Here is a 13,784-nt window from a genome sequence, read left to right on the forward strand (position 1 = left end):
TTATGGAACATCAATTATTAATGAGAAATGCCCTGCTGCCGATATCATACATAGGATTAATCTCAGGACTTAAGATGAGTTCAGTTCCGTATCCAAAGACCTTCGGACGCATTGAGCCCATCCTATGTAAGGACGGGTTACTCATCGTGAAATCGGTTGCAGGTCATGTTGTCTATGGAATTGTTCCAAGATTGATTGGAGGTGGAGGGGGGGGGGGGGGAGGATCGAGAGAAGGAACACATACAGTAATAATAATATTGTTGCTCATACCACATAGTCTACATAAGGCCTATCAAAAATCTTGGTTTTTTAAACTCTTCCTTTATATCTTTGTTTTTTCGAACTGATAATTTCAGTGTTTTTTTTTCTCCTCAATCCTTCTACCATTAATTGAGACACGATAATAATAATAATAATAATAATAATAACCGTATTTCTATAGCGCCTGACACTTCCAAAAAAAAATCTCTAAGCGCTAAACAAAAGAATAATTATGTATATGAAGATTTGAATAGATATGTTTTGAGAAGAGTCTTGAAACTTGACGTTGTGGTGGCTTGTTTGATGTGTAGAGGGAGATTGTTCCATAAGTGAGGAGCAGCAAACTGATAACTACGTTGACCATATGCTTGGTGGTAACTTTAGGAATAATGAGGGTGTCTTTGTTAGCAGAACGGAGGTTTCTAGTAGGAGTGTATGGATATGTTGCCTTAAAGGCACTGGACACTATTGGTAAATACTCAAAATAATTATAAGCGTAAAAACTTACTTGGTAATGAGTAATAGGAAGAGATTGATAGTAGAAAACATTTTGAGAAGTTGCTTCCTCTGAAGTGGTGTAGTTTTTGAAAAAGAAGTAATTTTCCACAAATTTCATTTTTCATCTGAAAGCAAACAACTTTGTGTGATAATGGTGTTTTTTCTTTCATTATTATCTCGCAACTTCGACGACCAATTGAGCTCAAATTTTCAAAGGTTGGTTATTTTATGCATATGTTGGGATACACCAAGCGAGTGGTCTTTGACAATTACCAACAGCGTCCAGTGTCTTTAAGGTTTTATGCAGCTCGCATGAGACTGGACTCCAGCTGTCGATTTCACAAAGAGTTAGGACTCGTCTTATCTCGAGTTAGGACGAGTAACTCGCCTTAACTTAGGATTCATCTTAAGGTCTGCATGCTACTTTGCTGGGTTGGGACTCGTCCGAAGTCCTAAGATTAGTCTTAAGATAGGAAGAGTTTTGTGAAATCGACGGCAGGGATAGAAAGAAAATCTTGAACAACGTTGGGACTCTCAGAAACATTCAACCAACAGTTCTTTTCAGAACCACCCCAACTCATTTAGAGATAGTTATTACATGGTGTTACCGCAAACTCTTCTTTAACATTCATTCATCTTACAGGAAAAATAACAATCTTTCCAAGGGGGGGGGGACAGGGGGGGGGGCACTTCATTCCAATGGTTGCTACAAGTTGGAAGTACGTCAACATAATTCTAGAAAAGGAAGTCGCCCTTCCACAATAAATACTGTCAATTGGAATCAACAACAGTAAAAGAGGAAGGATTGATCAGCCTTTGGACATGTGAAACATATAAAGGAAGTATATAGGAAGTTGATATTGTATTCAAATGGCAACACAGTCACAGATGGTGCTTCCCGGCTCCGATCAACTTTGCACGTTATAAACAGATGGGATCACGAGTCATGAGATGGACCCAGGCGGAATTTCAAAAATCCAAATCGGATGATCAAACTTTTGAACAGAATGAACTGTTGGGGATGAGAGGGGGGAGGCAAGAGGTTGTGCAACAATTTATACCACATATACTACATATCTAAAATCAATGCTTTTTTAAAAGAATTTTTGCAAAGATCACTTGTTGCCGTTTGCATTTAAAGGGTGGCTGCAGTGTTTTTTTATATTCATTTAAACAATTAAACATGACTTTTTAAACCTGAAATATTTTTTAATATTTTTTATTAAATGCGCAAGTATTTTAAAAATGGTTTTCAAGAGATTAGGGGAACCCATCCCGCCCCTAAAAAGGAGCCTTCATTTGCATAAACGTGACGTCATGTCGGTAACCCGAGCCGTCGGGCCCCCTGGCTGTGTGCATATGGAGACGTGTGCACTGTGTGGCCTGGTACCTAGACGCGTGTAGTTAGGGACCAGACTCTTTTTGCCGACGATAATGTTTGAATTCCCGACGTGACGTCGATGGTAGGGGGTGGTAACAATCCACAAAGGGGGGGGGGGCATGACTTATTCGCTAATTACGCAAGTCAGATACGTCGGGAATAAACAAAACACATTTTATTGATGTTCAATACATATATCAGAAATAAATGACAGCACAATTTTAATTGTACTGTTTTAATAAAACTGTTTTATTTGAATTCACTTCAGCATCCCTTTCAGTAGGTCTTAAGCAGATTTCAAAAATTTAAATTAGGATGATCAAACTTTTGCACAGAATGAACGGATGGTTGGGGAGGAGGGGGATGTGAGAGGTTGTGTTTCCCCTTTTCTTTTGCAAAGGGTAAAAATCGAACCCTTGGGATTTTAATTCATGTCAGGTTTCAAAAAACTTCTTCTATTTATCATATTTTTAAGTATTTTTTAGCACGAGAGCCAAGGCAATTCTGAATTGTATGTAAATAGCAATAGACCAAATCTAATCTAATCTAAAAACAGTTTTTGTTCTACTTTCATGAACCAGTAACCTTGCCGTACAAGAGTCATGAATTGAACTATGATACAGTGGATGTGATGGAAAGCATTATTTACAGGGACGTTAAAAAAATAAAATTAAAAACTAACAAGCTGACTTTGGTTTCTGCAAACAAAATTAGGGACAACTGCATTTAGATGCTGAAAATTGTGCATGAGGTTTATCACTATTTTCTTATTTAATGTATAAAGTTGACAACACAAAACCTGAATATTTTTTACTGTTTGAGCAGTTTTTGATCCCGGTTATTTATAATTTCATCCCACGGATTAAGTAGGATTTGAAACTTTGCATGGTGGGAATACGATATAACTGAGTTGAAACCAACGGTTCTTTTCAGAACCACCCCAACTCGTTAGAGATAGTCATTACATGGTGTTACCGCAAACCTTTCTATATCACACAGATTCTTTTCACTTAACTTTTATAACGGGAATGCGATCTCGTTCCCAACTACCATGGTTTAGAAAGCTTGTGTGAAACAGGCTATTGTAATTTAAAGTTAGGGTCATAGATTAGTACTTTTTTTTGTGTACAGACCACATTTTAAAGAAAGATACAACAAAAGTCACATGTGAAAGTTTCAGCTCACTGCAGTGTCCACTAGTTGAGAAAACAGCAATAAACTGGGTACCAACCACATAAGTAATATTTCCAGGCCTTTAGGAAAGCCTTGTTTAATACCCACTTTTCATACTTATAACAAATAACTTAAATTTGGACAATGAAATTGAGATTTCTCTACAATGTTTTAAAGTCACCTGGAAGTGGTATTTTTTCAAAATAAAGCTTTTGCCACTAATATATGTGTGTTTTGATGAGTGGAATGTGATTAAACAGTTAACTAAGGTTTAAAAAAATCAGTTCTTATGTTATTTACAAATTTAAGAGTAGACCCCGACCCGAGAGGGCGCTGTTTGTGACGTAAATCGAGGCAAACTTTGCCTGTAATGCGTAGAGTAAACACAATTGCAAAGTACATGTACGGACCAAGTCGTGAGTTTGTACGTTTCAAAAAAGATTTTTAGGTGTTCGGGCCAACAGCCCGGAACACCTCTTATTTTGTTTTTTTTTTCCGGCAATGCCGACCAGGTGTATTGCTGCTGAATGCAGAAAAACACTTTTTGAAACGTACCAACTCACGACTTGGACGTACATGTACTTTGCACGTGTGTTTACTATACGCATTGCAGGCAAAGTCTGCCTCGATTGACCTCACAAAAGGGGTAGGCGGAGTCAGCCCCCCAAACAACTTTATATATTTTTTAAACATATAAATCGTGACAAACAATTCCTAAAAAAAATTGTTTTATTGTTCGTAAGCATATACTTTTAAGTTTGAAAGAAAAAAATTCTATTTCCAGGTGACTTTAATTATTTTTTTAATGAATGAATGATTGCTAGGAACCTTTAAACAGTGTTTCACTGAAAGGTTCCCCCAGGTTAAACAAATAGCAAATAAAGAAATTATTAGTTATTATAATGCACCTTTTTTTAAATTTACTGCAAACTTGGAACCCCTGTTTCTAAATCAGGCCCTGACCAATTCTAAATCCTGACCAAGAAGCTGATGCAATTACTTAAAATTTCAATACCGTTCCTTAAACAATCCCCAAAGCTTGGGATTGTGTTTTAGTGATTCACTCATGTCATTGTCCCATCATGTGTTCAAATCATTCAGAGAAATAAAGAAGCACTTGTGTTCTTTGCTGTGTCATTTACTCAATAATTACTAAGTATTGTCTATCTTCAACAGAACACTGAATAAGAATGGATAATGTTACTCAGTAAAAAAAGTAATGCCAAAAGAAAAATCAGTTAATGGGCTGACATTTCGACCCTAGCAGAGTTTTTCTCTTTCTCTTTAGCATTAGAGAAAGACTCTTCTAGGGTCGAAACTTCAGGCCATTAACCTTTTCTTTGCTCTTACATGTATACCATCGGTCCAGTTGGTTGGTAAGTTGTTTGCAACAGCTAATTCTATTTTCTCATAGAACATTATGCGATTACTTAAAAAAAATAGACTGTCAGAAATCTGATGCCGTGAAGGACTTGTATGTGTTAATAATATTATTAACAATTATGTGGTAATGGGGTTAAAACTAAATTTTAATCTTTATCCTCAATGCAAAAATCTAGCCTCTAGCCATCAGGGCCCAATTTCATACAGCTGCTAAGCACAAAAATTTGCTTAGCATGAAATTTCTTCCTTGATAAAAACAGGATTTCCAACCAAATTTCCACATGATTTTCAGGATAAGCAAACAACAGCTGAATACCAGTAACAAGAAATGTGCAACAAATGGAAATTTTGTTGGTAATCCTGTTTTTATCAAGGAAGAAATTTCATGCTAAGCAAATTTTTGTGCTTAGCAGCTCTATGAAATCGGGCCCAGGCTAGCTCAGTGGTCTAGTGGTAAGACATCTTCTCTAGCAATGCAAAGGTCATTGGTTCGAATCCCATCCAAGTGATTTGCCTATGGATTTTTTGTACACAGAACTCGGGAAAGTACTGAGTATACAGTGCTTAATACACATCGGTGTAAGGGCAAAAACAAATTATTAATGGCTTTTCACATCTGGTTTGACAATTGGATAAATTATCCAAACCTCTATTGTTCCATCTGACAATTTTTAACAAGCTGGATCATGCATTACATCATCGAACAATGATGTAAGAACTCACAGTAACAATTCATGACAGTGAAAAACAAAAGGAAGTCAGCAATTAGCAGAGTCTGGCGCCCCAGCAGCGACATGCACTTCCATTCCATTAATGCTATCACATCATCAAGGACTTTTCATTGTAGTGAAGTTTGTTTACACCAAAAGTTCCCTTGAAGGGATTGAACTTTCAGGATTTTTAGAAAAAAGAAAAAAAAATCCACTAGAGTACAGGTCTCTATTGCATTTCAGCATAACATAGTGCGTCAAACATTTTCTGCTCAGCAAAAATAAACAGGATACCAGTAATTGGTACATGTTGAATGCTATTTTGGTTGGTAACCTTGAGTTCTGGTAAGCATTTTGTGCTTATGCAGCTCCATAGAGGTGGTAAGCACAAACAGTAGCTAAGTAAAACACAATTGTGCTTAATACACTCAATATGGTTACCAGCCAAAATATCCAAAGTACAATAAGTGGCTTGTATGTTGCCTTTTCTTCTCTAGCTTAGCAGAATATTTTCAGCAATGTTTTCTGTTTAAGCAGATATATAAAATTGTGCCCTGTTCTCAGATCTCTCTCTCTCTCTCTCTCTCTCTCTCTCTCTCTCTCCACAAGAACAAATGTTTTTTTCTCTGAAATTTGCTGAATTTCTAGTAGTAGGTTTGCTCCTGAAAATCTAGAAAGTAGTAAATCTTTAAGTGTTTGGAAAAACACAAGACCGCCCTACATATTCCATTGGAAAATTACTGGCTTATGCTACGTGGACGGCATGTGACGGTCCGATGGGTTTCTTGAGCCCTGGATGTTAAACAGTTGTTTTGGGAAAAGTGCATTTGTTCTCACGCAGGGAGTTTCTTTGATTCAGTGCTGCGATGAAGATATAGAAAAGACATTACCACTTTTTTAAAAATGTGAATGAGTCATGAACTGCCACGTTTCAGGTCTGACAGGATTCCTCTGGGCGTGATCCTTGGCTAGACAGTGTGAAGCGGTTTCAAGTGCCCCCACTAAAAACCAGGATGCAGAGCCACCTCCAAGGAAGTAGAACCCAAAGAAATACCCAGGGACTTTAACCCCTAGCCACCCAATGTTCCGTTAAGAGTGTGACACAATTCTCCAGGGAACAATGAACACTCAGTATGTTTACCCAGGGGGGGTATCCCAGACTAATACCCCACTCCCAGGGGATACTTGAGTAAGTCTACGAGGGGTTAAAGAGGGAAGGTTTCAATGTCAAATTCAGTTTGTGATGTACTCATTCTTTAGTCATAGAGTCCTCATGAAAGCAAGGCTGGAATTACATGCAGGCCTTGGAGACCATGGCCTTTGTTCAGATCCACCTTCAGTCTTTATAAACTAAGTAAAAGCATTACACAGGGGAAATAGCATAGCCCCCCCCCCCCACACACACACAAAAAAGTCAACCAAAAAATGTACCGTAGTTCTTAAATTGTACACTTGAAGAGTTTTTCAAAAATATCAGCAAAAAATTTATTGCATGATCTTCAAAACAGAAGAAGTTCGATTTTCGAATTTAAAGTTTCCCCAAAAACAAAGTGCAGTAATTATTAAGTAATTAAACTGATTTTTCTTTCATCATGGCTTCTGGCTGCAACAGCCAAAAAAGATATTGACAAATAAGAACCATTAACATAAGGGCTAGAGAGCTCAGTAGGTAGAGCACTGGCACGTTCATCCGGAGGTCTCAGGTTTAAATCCCAATCTAGTCAGTTTGTCTATGTGTAACCCCCCCAAAAAGTAAATTTGATATTATTACATATTGTCAGTGGGGATTTCAAAAGCCCAATTTTTTATCAGAGTAAATAATAACAAGTTTATAACCTATTTATCTGACAGACATCACAGACCCTTCAAACAGCAGGTCGCCAATAAAAGCATTCCACTAAAATTCCTCAAATAAAAAAATATATTGTACAGAGAAAAACATCAACATGTCAATCCAATTCAAAATACATGTGATGTTACACCTCATAATCATTAGACTTGACTCAAGTCTTAGATCGCGGTTATTCTTCTGCATCTCAGCCACGAAAACGCCCCCACATCATTAGCTATCACGAAGAAAGATCACAAGAGGGCGCTGTTTGTAGCGGCTATCAGAACGACTAAAAAGCCACGATTGAAGAGTTGGAACCAAGTCTACATAATCATAGAATACCATCGAGCGCTTATCAAAATTATACACTTTGTTCTCACTCCAAGACCACAGGAAAGATCTTTGCATCAGCTTTGCAACAAGATTGACAGATTCTGACTTGTTCTGTCAGTGGTTGCCCAAGCCAAGAGGATGTGGTGTGCAACATGATGATGATAATTCATTTTATCGCGTAAGCGATAAAATTATTTATACTCTGCATATTGCTCCCTGTTGGTGTTAGCTCGCATGAGTCATGGCGAGACTTGTTTTCCAGTCTAGGTTATTTCCCTATGGCTTGCATTAACACGATGGCATATCATGTGTGTGGTATTATGAATGGTAGTGTTGGGTATTCAGCAACCAATGGGAGCGTGGCTTACATAAGTTTGTGTTGGTTTGGTTTACATGCTTGACCAATTAGGATTGGTCTTGCAATTGAGTGGCTGAAAGTTTGGCGGGAGCATAATTATTGTCACTTTGTCACAGCTTAATTTTGGAGTAAGTTCATTTGTGTTTGGTTGGACGTGGTGTCTTTATTTGTTTTGGGGACGAAGGTAGTCCTAAAAATTTATGTCGTAATGTTATGGTTGATGTGTGTCTGTTTAGCCGGTTTGCCCTGTGTTTGGTATCCGGCTCATCAAACCACTACTAATCTACTTAGCGGAACATTTCACAATTTGGTATGTGAATAAGTTCGGCTTTTAAGCTGTGGCCTAAATCAAGCTACTTTTGTTATTGTTTAGTCTGTAATGTGTCTGAGTATAATGGTTTGTTTACTATTTGAAAATACATAAAAGACAATTCAATTGAGAAACAATAACATCTTCTTGAAATTATATGAAGAAAAAAAAACCCAGAATAAGTTGTCCGATACCTTACTTGGTCTGTACTTTGAACCACACATAACGTTCTTTTTAATTTATGTGCTATGTAAAAATTGCTATCTTGGTTGTGTGTTAGTTCCATGTGCAAGTCTGTAACGGGTTTTTATTTCGAGTGATTTTATGTACATTATTCTTAAATTGTAAACTTTGTAGTCATTTAGCCTAATAACCCAGAAATAAAATAAAACCACAATAATAACAAAAATGTAATTCCTAGATTTGGTGGCTATTTTGTTTTAAATAAATTTGTAAAAAGTTGTTTTTGTTTTTTTTGTTTTTTATTGTTTAGTTTTGTTTGTATCTCTGCACATGATGGGGACCCTTGGGAGACCAGTGGTTATCATTGAATGGGCCACCCAGCTGAAATAACTAAATAGATAACTAAATAGTATAAATAATGTGTAAAAAGGGTGTATGGGGACAAACTGCATCAAGGCAATATAAAAAAATCAGAAATATTTTCACAAATTTAAATCACATCTTATTCAGACTCCAGGCCAAAAACATATTTGGGTTTCCAATGAGAAGAGTTTTGCCAATTTCTGACCAATCATTACCAAACCCCCCTCCTTGCCTTCCCACCAAGAAAATATGGATACAATTTCGTCCACAGTGGACTATTTTTACATGGGCTGAAATTCCTGTGGTCTAACCAGATTGCTTTTCCTGTTTTCTCCGCACAACAACAATCCCTAGAAACACCTGTAAATAGGACAATGGGTGTTTTTAACCTACCAGCGCACTTTAATAATTATTCATCAAGTACGCTTCATAAAAATCACAGGTATCAGGAAAAGACCTGCGACCACAATCTTCTGGTTTTTATAGTTAAGCAAACATTACACAAGCCATGGTGTGGTTTGAGCGTCAAGTTTGGCTTTGTGTGTCAGGTTTAATTTTGTTGAGTAATATCAAACCACACACCAAAGGCATGTACTTTTGAAATTGCTGTAAAACTCCTTTGAACTTTTGTACTATTTGTTGTGTAATATGAATAATTATGTCACACACAAGAAGTAGGAGTTCGCACAATTAAAAACAGATATGGGTTTGCACTTTCCAAAACAGATGTGAAACTTTGTAATTCCCAGCTCCCCCACCCCCCCCCCCCCCCCTAAAAAAGAGGAAAACACTGCGGAAACTGCCTTGCACATTTCAGTTTTTAATGGCACTATAACAAACAAATAAGAGGATATTGGCTGATCAGCTGAGATGTTGCGTGCTTGTTAAACTGGGGCAAACAGTGTTATGGAACACGGATTGTTTTGGAACTAGAATTGTTCGGACCGGGAAAACAGGAAATAGGAAGAAACATTCACTGGAAGAGGGACACACGGCAAAAGAAGACACCTGTACGTCGTCCTTTAAGGCAGGGATTGTGACCGAGTTGGGAGTGGTGATGGGTGAGGAAGGGGGATAGGTATGATGCGGTGGACAGAGGAGGGGTGAGGGTGCGGTGGACAGAGGAGGGGTGAGGGTGCGGTGGACAGAAGAGGGGTGAGGGTGCGGTGGACAGAGGAGGGGTGAGGGTGCGGTGAACAGAGGAGGGGTGAGGGTGCGGTGGACAGAGGAGGGGTGAGGGTGCGGTGAACAGAGGGGGGGTGAGGGTGTGGTGGACAGAGGAGGGGTGAGGGTGCGGTGGACAGAGGAGGGGTGAGGGTGCGGTGAACAGAGGAGGGGTGAGGGTGCGGTGGACAGAGGAGGGGTGAGGGTGCGGTGAACAGAGGGGGGGTGAGGGTGTGGTGGACAGAGGAGGGGTGAGGGTGCGGTGGACAGAGGAGGGGCGAGGGTGCGGTGAACAGAGGAGGGGTGAGGGTGCGGTGGACAGAGGAGGGGTGAGGGTGCGGTGGACAGAGGAGGGGTGAGGGTGCAGTGGACAGAGGAGGGGTGAGGGTGCGGTGGACAGAGGAGGGGTGAGGGTGCGGTGGACAGAGGAGGGGTGAGGGTGCGGTGAACAGAGGAGGGGTGAGGGTGCGGTGGACAGAGGAGGGGTGAGGGTGCGGTGAACAGAGGAGGGGTGAGGGTGCGATGGACAGAGGAGGGGTGAGGGTGCGGTGGACAGAGGAGGGGTGAGGGTGCAGTGGACAGAGGAGGGGTGAGAATGCGGTGAACAGAGGAGGGGTGAGGGTGCGGTGGACAGAGGAGGGGTGAGGGTGCGGTGGACAGAGGAGGGGTGAGGGTGCGGTGAACAGAGGAGGGGTGAGGGTGCGGTGGACAGAGGAGGGGTGAGGGTGCGGTGGACAGAGGAGGGGTGAGGGTGCGGTAAAAGTCAAATGAGAACGTTTCAGCTGCCCGAGAAAGCAGCAAGGAACTGCCATTGTGTGACCTTATTTCTCACAAGGTCAAATCCCTCCACATTTAGCAAGGTGACAGTGGGTACAAACCACATCTCTAACCACCACATTCATGAAGAGAAACCAGCCCTCAGAAAATGTGAGAAATTATTCATTTATCATATTCAAATATTTGGGGGTTAAACATTATCCAAACAATACTACTTCAAAGGGAATTCTACCCAAAAATATTGTATACTTTCAACAGCTGCGATACTTTTCACTAAGGAAGTCTTTATGGTCATTTTGAAAAGTGACCAACTCATGACCCTAGACAAAAAGATTAAGTGGAGAAAAAAAAATCATCAATCTCAAGTAGATGTCTCAACAACTTGACTACCAGACAAGATTATCTAGGAATCGTCTTACGCACAACATCGTCTGCCCTGTCAACCAGAACTTGGTCAAGTGCACTTTTTATCGCTCAAATCAAACAAACAAGCCTTTCAAAGTTAATAGACGGCAACCAACTACGTAGATCAGAGAGTCCAGGGATTGGGAAATTCCCTGTCCAACCCTGACTCATATCCTGCCCATATGCTTCAATCCAGGACCCCATTGTTTCCATGCACTAAGGAGAGACAGGTGCCCCACAACTGACCTTGCGTGACCTCACTAAATAGTCCTTTTTTTCTTCTTCTTTTTTGCTCCCCCGGAGGACAATGGTTTATTTACAACATTTCACAAAGTCGTACCTTAGATTGTCAAAAACAAACATACAGTAATAGTGAAAGCAAGACACAGCGTTTTTCAGGAGAATTAACAATTTCCATGGCATAATAATTTTTTAGTTCTGTTATGAAAACTAGGAAGGATGGTCTGTTTTTAGACATTTTCATTTTGTAGATATAAAAAAAGCAAATTAATAAAATACTAAATCACTAAATAGTCTTGCCATACAACGTAATTGTTTATAACTCTAACCGCCTCGGAACCTTCTGGGCCCAATTTCATGGCTCTGCTTATCGCCGAATTCTGCGCTGATGATCGCGATTCCCCACTTATGTGCAAGCGCCGAATATCTGCGCTAGCCTTGTAAGCGTAGAATGCCTAGTAATGTGAAGTACGCACGCACAGAAGCCAAAATTCGCCGCTAACCCGTGAAACACGCTTGCCGTAAACACAAAATTCCCTGCTTCCGTAAGCGCCGATTCTGTGCTTACGGTAAGCAGAGCCATGAAATTGGGCCCTGCATGTTTTGTATGGTTCTGTCGGACCACAGAGAAAGGACCAACAGACTGAAGACGCACAGTTAACTGATTATGGCTTTACATGGGATCAGGACCCAATTTCATAGAGGTGATTGAGCACAAAAAAGTAGCTAAGCACAACAAAGTTATGCTTACCAGAATAAGGTTACCAGCCACGATACCATCTCACTTGTACTGTCTGTGGCTGGTATTTTGCTTAATTTTGCTAAGCAGAATTCTTTTTAAAGCAGGATGATTTTTGCAGCTCTATTTAATACCACAATTAGAATCCAATAGTTTGGTTGCTGAGTTTGGTGTTGGATTTTGTTTAGAGGGTGAAGGACAATTCTTAAAACCACCAAAAGGGAGCTGCACTCCTTTAAAGACACTGTACACCTTTGGTAATTGTCAAAGACCAGTCTTCTTAATAATTGGTGTATCTCAACATTTGCACAAAATAACAAACATGTGAAAATTTGGACTCAATTGGTCGTCGAAGTTGTGAGATAATAAAGGAAGAAAAAACACCCTTGTCACAAGAAGTTGTGTGCTTTCAGATGCTTGATTTTGGGACCTCAAAATCTAATTCCGAGGTCTCAAAATCAAATTCAAATATTAAAGTGGAAAATTACTTCTTTCTTGAAAACTACATTACTTCAGAGGGAGCCGTTTCTCACAATGTTTTATACTATCAACAGCTCTCCATTGCTTGTTACCAAGGTAAGTTTTTATGCTAACAATTATTTTGAGTAATTACCAATAGTGTCCACTGCCTCTAAACAACCTTTTGTTAACAAATATACCTTCTCCTTTTTTTTTTTTTTTAATCTGTCCCACTCAATAATGAATTACTTTTCCTCCCAACAGTTGATCTTATTATTTTGTGTTTCCAACCTGTGGTAATTAAACTAACCCAGCAACATGGTCTATTTTCTATACCATCTGCCCTGGTAATAGTTAAAAAGCAGGACAGTTCTTTTCAGAACTTAGAAGTCTCCCGAACCTCCGATTATCTGCTCCGCGGCAGTAGAATAAAGCAAGACAGTTCTCTAAGAACAAACTCTACCTGGCAAGTAGATACACACATGGTGCTACCGCAAACCAAATATACATGATCTTGGTTGGTAAGCATTTTACATTGAAGCTAATTCTGTTTTCTAACAAAAAAATTTAAATATGGTACACTGTACACAGAAGAATGATTAAAAAAATATTTCCACAGAAAATAAAGTTGGTGAAGCTTTCTAAAGCTTACATGACCTTTTACAGAAACTGTGGCACACCACACCAATAAAATGCCGTGTATTGATGTTTACATGACCAAAATTACCAAAAGGAAGCTCCAACTGCTTTGTGGTAACACAAGTTTGTCATTTTCTATTTTCAACTTCAAAATGTTTTTTAATTGCTGTGGTAACAAAAGAAGGTAAGCACAATTGCAGATTTATGAGGTAACAAAATACATAGTGTGGTTAGTGCACATCCTAAATGTCGTTTGGAATAATAATTAAAAGGGTTCAGACTTCATGTGAATTCGGAAGAGTGATTGATGTGATCGTTCCGTCTTCAGGAAACACAAATGGACAGTACACACAGAGTGATGTCAAAGTTTTATCAAGTTTGTATTTTTAAATGCACATTATGAGCTTTTATAGGTTCAATTAGTTCTCATAATTTTTACACTGTAAGCCATGTTTTAATAATTTCCATGATGTTCTCTTAGTATTGTCCGTTTCCTAAATTGTGGCGTCATGAGACTAACCAGATAGTAATGTAGTTTACTTTTACTGGAATCCATCAGGGGTGCTAATTTTTTGTT

Source organism: Asterias amurensis, chromosome 2, assembly GCF_032118995.1.
Source record: "Asterias amurensis chromosome 2, ASM3211899v1".
Classification (NCBI taxonomy): Eukaryota; Metazoa; Echinodermata; class Asteroidea; order Forcipulatida; family Asteriidae; genus Asterias; species Asterias amurensis.